The following is an 8132-nucleotide window of genomic DNA, read 5'->3' on the forward strand; positions in this document are numbered from 1 at the left end:
GGGGGGGGCTCCGACGGAATAAAAGAAAAAGAAACGAACCGTTTGTTGGAGTAGGATCATACATGTGAATTAACTGCGCAGAAAGAGAAGCGGTGAAGAGGCTTAGACCCTACCAAATAAAAATAAAATAGTTGCCGTCTGATCGAGACCAATTTATTAATAATTAAGCCAAGCTGGTTGTCAATAAGCCCACTTTTAATATCCCACTCAACTACACTGAATGGGATTTTTTTAAACGTCAAACTTCATGCATAGATTTTCAGTTGAAAGTCTATCTGAATGAAAATAATAAGTATATATATATATATAATATATATAATATTCTATAAGTAAGCTGACGCAATCGCTGTGAAGAATCTCTTCTAAGCGCTGACGTACAGGTATATCAGATTATTTTTCACCATGTATTCCGTCGTCGTGGTGAAATCAGGCTCTCGTCAAAACAATAAAAATAAAACCGAAGAAACCGTCATTTTTCCACCCGTTGGGCAGTTTCTATAGATCTTTTTTTCTCAACACTTTTAATGTCAATTTTAAAACACATATCTGTGTGGATTTAACTGAAAAACGTTGATCTAAGCGAAAGGTCCCCCAAAAAGAGTAGGCCCCTACATAAACAGTTTCTCAGGACACTCAAGCTTATAACTTCTCGGCCTTTTAGCTAAGATCAAAGCGCAGTATCTGTTCCCGATTTTTCTTTAGTTTTAGTAAGAGTTTTACAGCACTTGCAACACGACAGGGTTATATAGCGCCGAAGAGTAAGTGTTACTAGAGAGTAACAAACAATCATAATCATCATCATTGCCTTTCTCATCCTGCACCAGGGTATAGGCCACGGACAAACACCTTCCACCTTTCTCTATCCTGGGTTAGCCTCTTGATGTTATTCCATGTCTTCCCACTTTTCTGTACATCGATTTCTGTGATTCTTTTCCAGGTTCCACGCTGTCTTCCCCTTGATCTCTCACCTTGTGGGTTCCAATCCAAAACTTTATTTGCTATGCAGTTGCCTGACTTCCTGAGAGTATGTCAATTCCATTTCCACCGCCTTCTTCCTACCTCATCTCTGACTGGGATCTGTCTTGTTTTCCTTAACACTTCCATATTGGTAACCCTGTCTGTCCATCTGATCCTCAGTAACTTTCTTAGACACCTGTTCAAGAAAACCTGGATCCTGTTTGTGCAAGTCTGCGATGCGTTCCATGTCTCATATCCATACAACAGGACCGACTTCACATTTGAATTGAAAATCCTCAGCTTTGTTCGAAGTGAGATATCTCTGGTCTTCCAAACCCTATCCAAAGATATGAAAGCAGGCTCTGCTTTTCCAATGCGAGACTTCATTTCAGCACCTGTTCCTCCCTCTCTGTCAATTATGCTCCCAAGATAGCAAGAAGGATTCAACGTTTTCTAGAGCCTTTCTTTCTATTGTGACCTGCTCCTTTCGTTGTGCATCTGTTCTCAGGACCTTTGACTTTCCGGGGTGGATCCCCAATCCAACAGACCTCGATAGGCTGTTTAGTACTGAAGTCTTTGCTTGCCTCTGTTCCTGGGAGTGCGACAGAAGCGCCAAGCCGTCTGCAAAATCAACGAACTGTGTCCATGGTGTCCACTGTGTACCATTTCTGTGACCTCTGGTGGTTTCCTTCATCAGCCAGTCGACTGCAAATATGAAGAGGAACTGCGATAGTAAACACCCGTCTCACACCAGTCTTGATGTCAAAGCAGTCAGTGAGCTGGCCATCATGTACAACCCTGCAACTTGTCCCTTCGTACAAGCTCTGAATGAGGTTCACCAACTTCTGTGGGATTCAGTGGTGTCTCATTATCTACCATAGTGTCGCTCGGTCTATACTGTCAAAGGCCTTCTCATAGTCAAGGAAGTTGACGATCAGCTGGGAGTTCCACTCCAGGGACTGTTCCACAATAATCCTCAGCGTGGCAATCTGGTTGGTGGTTGAGCGATTTTTCCGAAACCAGCCTGTTCATCCCGTGGTCTTGGATCCGTTGCTGTCTTGATTCTCTCCAGAATTTTTCTGTTGAAGACCTTACCTGGTATTGAAAGAAGAGTGATCCCTCTGTAAATGCTGCAGATGCTAAGATCCCCCTTTTTTGGAAGCTTCACGAGGTGTCCTTCTTTCCAATCCTTTAGGAGCTTGCTCTCATTCCATATCCTGATAAACAGTTGGAGGAGGATGTCTGCCGTCACATTGGCATCTGCTTTTAGGGCTTCAGGTGGAATCTTGTCAGGACCGGCCGCTTTATCTTTGTTCAGCTTCTTAATGGCATCCAGAATCTCTTGTTTTGAAGGTAACAAACAAACATACAAACAAAACAAAAAAAAGGGAGAGATCAGGAAGATAGATGTTTGATAGGAAAGAAGGAGCAAACCACACCAGAGCACCCACCAACCACCTGTTCGGCTTTTCTCGGCCTTGTGCAGAGTTCAAAAGCGGGAGCGATACTTCGTGAAGCTGATGAGGCTTCGGCCCCCACTATATCAACTGGATGGCAACGTCTCTAATTTTTTTTAAAACACATAATGAAAAAGGACATCAAAGCTTCGAAAGTCGACGAACTTTCGTGGTCATTTTCTCGCTAATATTACACCAGACACTGTCAGTGACTATTTCTCCGAACGTTCGGGAAAATATACTTGAACTCTATTTCTCCGAACGGTTTCCATTCTCGAAATTTGCTTTTTTTGCGAGATTTAGGCGTCATCTTTCATTCTGCCATTCTGCAAGGACTGGGAAGAAGCATTATTTTTTGCGTCGAATTCAATTTCTAGAGCTAGAGATTTTTAAATGTCTGAATATTCATATTATATTTCATTTGTGGTTGGGGCAACGTTCCCGGACTATACTTCATTAGAAAATGCCTTCAAAAGGTACTGCGAGAAAACAAGACTGCTCGACCTTGGCAGTAACCTATTTTGCATTTAGTCACTCAGCAAATTCTAAAATCCTTCCTGTAAACAAAAAAACAAAAAAATCTCTCCACGCCCTCCGCCCCACGCCCCGTTCACACTTTACACACACACACACACTCACACTGTGACACACACACACACACACACTCACTCACGCACACACACACACACACAGGCCACTCCATTCGCAATCAATGGAATCCTGTGGTAACGAGAAGTAGGGGACTGGTGCGAAAAGTCTGTTATAGCGGGATTCTCGTTGTAAGAGATCCAGTAATAAATTCAAGGGAATTAGTAAAGTAGGCCTAATCTATGAGTTTGTTGTTTTTGTTTATTCCTTTTAGTATTTCCCCTGATGATGATTTTGTTCGACATAATCTCTAGGTCTTACTTAATCAAAAATCGAATCAGGTTTCTTTCTCTAGCACTAGCAATGTCGACAGCTCGGCGTTGGAGATCAGAAAGAAAAGGCTCTGGCTCGAAAACTCGCCCGCCGTGTTGTCCCCCACCCCACTATACACTGTGGGGCGTTGCGTCTGCTTGCGCACGTCACACATTCATTCCATCTATCAAAGCATTGTGACCTCTCCATCCCGCACCAGAGACGTGAGAGGCATGAATGGTAGGCTTAGATAATCTAGACTGGGCTGGCTTATCACGCGATGCATTCTGCTTGTCTGCGCCTGCCACACCCTCCCCACTCATTCGCTCCGGCCTTCATTGTTGATTCGCGTGGGCTCTCCCGTTCTTTGTTTCGCTGGATCACCAACAACTTTCTCAACTGGCGAGGTTTTATTATGTTTAATTGGTCTGTGAGCTGTACACAGAAGTAGCAATAATCCGCTATAACCGACTCGCGTGGTTGTCTGATTGCGCAATAGCAGTATTTTATTTACAAAGATAAAGAAGGGAAAAAACATGGTTTTAGAATAGTGTCTTTATAACAGACTTCTCGTTATTTCAGGACTCGCTATAAGTGGACTCCACTGTATTATCAACAAATCTCGAGAACGGAAACCGTTCAGAGAAATAGAGTTGAAGTTTATTTTCCCGAGCGTTCGGAGAAATAGAGCAGGCCATTTTTTTAAAACAAAAGAAGAGCCGCGAGGAAAAGAGAACACATTCATTACAAATTCCGAGAAAGGATCTTTTCTGGTGAAAGAAAGATTAGCGAGAATACGAGGGGGGTGTGCCCGTCTGTCTGTTAACACTGACTAGGCTATAAAACACATTGTGGGTGGTTGGAGCAAAGATTCTCCACTACTTTTGGAGGGTGATCTGGTGTTAGTTTTAGTACGAGTTTTACGGCACTTGCAACACAATAAGGTCATATAAGTGCCCAAAATTAGAGGTGTTACAATAGAGTAACAAACATAAAAAAGAAGGAGGGGAGATAAAGACAATAGATGTTTGATAGGAAAGAAGAAGCAAACCACACCAGAGCACCGTGGGTGGTTGGCGGGTGCTCTGGTGTGATTGCTCCTCCTTTCCCATTAAACATCCTCCTTTTTAAAAATCTTATGTTCGTTACTCTCTTGTAACACCTCTAATCTTTGGCACTTATAATATGACCTCATTGTTTCAAGTCCCGTAAAACTCTTACAAAAATTAAACATTAACACAATAGACAAAGTTGAAAAATAAACAAATTTGTGTAAGTCAAGCAGTGATATGTCTCGAGTATATTCAACGTACATGCTGCACGGGGTGTCTCACCGCAGCCATCAACAGACTGACATTTCTCTCATTGCAAACACAGTATTGATTGTATGTATATGTAATGCAATGTCACTGCAATTTTAAAAACAGAGAGAAACAGACAAAGGACAAACTGACCCACCCACCCCCACCCCCCCTTTCCCCTTCCACCCACCCCACCTTTTCCTTTTGCGCAATTTCATTTTTGACAACATGCCAAGTTTCCTTTCAATTCAACACTACCAGTCCCATGTCTGTGGGAAATATAAATTTATCGGTTGGCTTCTGTCCAGGAATTATGGTGTACCGTACTTAATGCAATATAAATTATAAAGACCCCATCAAAAAAAATTTTTTAAATAAAAAGCCAGTGCTGGCTTGCTTAAGTAATCAAAATCTCCTAGTCCCTTTTTTCAGTTCAAGCAAACAGTCTGGGACAATAGAATAACTTCCTAAGTCGGGAACTGAACTCACACCTTCTGCATGCTACAGCAAAAGATCCGAACGATTACACCACAGACATCAGAGTATGAAATCTTCTCTTGTAGAAAACATAATCATTACATACAACATACCATACTCACCGTTACCAATAACAGACCACAATATAATATGATGGTAAATACAAAATGTATCAACAAAACTCAGTTCTGATTTTTTTTTTTTTTTGTATTCTGTGTTTATTGTCCAAAAAGAAGCATAATACTTCCTCAAGGGTCCATAACAAAAAATTGAGAAAAAAACCCAAACAATTTGGACAATAAGTAAAGACCTATCAAAACTCCTGACGTCATTATTTCTGCACTGTATCACACAAGAATGTCAAAAGTACAGAAACTGGAGGAAGACATGGTGAACAGATCACTACCTTAGAATGACCAAGTTCTATCTGCTTACTATCTAGTTGGGAGAAATTTGATGTAAAAAGTTTTGAGTTTGACATGTCAAACTTTTTAAAATGCAGTTCTTTGAATATCTTGATGACAACTCTGAATAATAATCTTGTGATTTTGATAGAGCAGATAGAGCATTTGGTCTTGAGTCTTAGTAACTCAAAACGACCAAAAGTGTCAGGATAAAACTTTGAAATTCTAAGTAAGGTAGCGAGATCATATCAGTAAATGCATCAGATTCACGGGTATAACACTAAACGCCATTTAAATATAATATGTACATCACAACACATGAATAACACAATTTTTTTTAAAAATAGAGAGGTATGTATGAACAAATTTCAAAGAGACAAAGGCCCTATAGAACAGATAAAGACTTTGAAGTCAGTATTGATTCTAAAAAAGGAGGGGGAAAAACGCATTAAACAGGGGCCCCTTACTTCAACAGCAGCACAGACTGAAATTAAAAGAAATCCGAGTGTTACATTGCAAAAATATTTCAACATGTATTCCATTTATCACCATCATACAGCAGAGTCAAATAAACAACTACCCACAGATTGAAACAAAAAGAAATGGAGCGTTAAGATTTATCCCCACTATACAGTAGAGTCAAAAAAGTAACTAAGCACCAAAAAAATATTTCAGTTCTAAAATTTGACAGTATTGATCTTCTATTTCTATCCAACAAACAAAGCCACCAATGTAAATTTTCACTTGATCAGTCATGCTGCTCTCTTCTCAAAGTCACCATTGTAATATTCCCTGAGCTTCACACACTGAGGAACTTAGCTGGACTACGAAAACGCAAGGAGGAGACTAAATGAACAGGCAAAAAAACATAGTATATAGAAGGCTAACCATTAGTAGCCAAACATTTAAAGTAAAAATAGTCGAGACAAACATTAATTTCAATATTCTGCTTGTTAATCAATCATTCCTTTGTGAATAAATACACAGTAGACTAGGGTCATGAAATGCTTGGAAAACGATGACAGAGAAAGACGGGTCACTCAGTTCTTTTGAGCACGGTCAAGGTCCAATAAACATAATTTTTTTCTTCATTTTGCAGAGTTTATTAGCTAAAAAAAACTTAAGCGTAGTCCATTGGAAGTTTTTCAATCCAGGAGGATACACCTGAGAAATGAGTCGTTTGCCTGACTAATGGAATAATGCTGGAGGCATTTATTTGTACTTTTTCCCAATGTAGGTACTTTTACAGTCCCATTACACAATTTAGAACATAGATCATTCAAGAGATGGAATTTTCGACTCTGCCTGTCAGGGTCTAGAAGTACAAGGGCTGAGAAGGACACAACATTCCAGCAGAAAGGCCATGACACTCAGTAAAAATTTTCTCCCCACTTGAGAATTGAACTCAGGTCTCCAGTGAGCGACATTGAAGTGCCTTACTGCTATAACACAGGCAGCAGTATCCATTTATATTATCATTGAGTAAACTCTAGAATTAGAAGTACAAAATACAGAATACACAACTATTAAATATCAGCAGTTCACCAGTAAACAGGGAATAAACTTTCCTGTCATGTTGGCATACAGGAGTATTAATCTAATAAATATGGACACAGTTCTGTCACAGGTATTGTTCTCATACAGTCACAAAAAGACATAATTATTATATGAACATGCTACATTAGTAAAAGTAAGTATATGGGTCCTTATCAACACCATAAGGTTATTCAAGTGGCGGGAACATGCTGCATCGAGCTGGAATGTACAAACTGTATAAATATAGAATCGTAATCGAAGAACCTGGATAAAAGCCAAGAAGAAAATAAATAGAACATACAAAGTGCTCACTAATATTGCTTCACAATAAAAAACAAACAAAAAAACAACAATTTTATACGAAGCATTAATGAGATGTCCTTATAATAAAACAAAAGCACATGTACCACACCTCAACCTCCCCCCCCCCTCTCCTCCCCGCAAGCACTCCACCAGCTTTTCACCATGCAGAAACACAAGAGTTTTTGTTTCAAATGGACCAGCATAGTGTAAATACTGCTATGGAGTTGATAACACAAATCAAACACAATACAGGCATTGGAGCAAATGTCAATCACATCAGATGCAGTCACTGGTTGTCGCGGTAAATCATGAGAAAGACATTTAAGTTAACAAGGAGAAGGTGAAAAGTGTGGGAACTAAATACATGTATTTTTTAAAAAGTTTTAGTAACACTTTATGGCACTTGCAACACAATAAGGTCACATAAGTGCCGAAGATAAGGGGTGTTACAAGAGAGTAGCAAACATAAAAAAAGGAAAGGAGATGAAGACAAAAGATGTTTGATAGGAAAAAGGAGCAAACCACACCAGAGCACCCGCCAACCACCCACAAATACATGTATTTCACAATATAAACGACCACTATAAATTATATATATGAGGCAGCGTGGTGAAATCAGGCGCTCGTCAAAATACTGAAATTGAAGAAACTGACATTTTTCTGCCAGTTTGGCAATTTTTATCGAATATTTGCTTTTTAGCTTAACACCATCGTTATCCAATTAAGACCACATTTCTGGGTAGATTTTACTGAAAAACGTAGATTAAATGCACAAAAAATGTAAGTTTTCAGTGCTC

Source organism: Aplysia californica, unplaced genomic scaffold (assembly GCF_000002075.1).
Source record: "Aplysia californica isolate F4 #8 unplaced genomic scaffold, AplCal3.0 scaffold00472, whole genome shotgun sequence".
Classification (NCBI taxonomy): Eukaryota; Metazoa; Mollusca; class Gastropoda; order Aplysiida; family Aplysiidae; genus Aplysia; species Aplysia californica.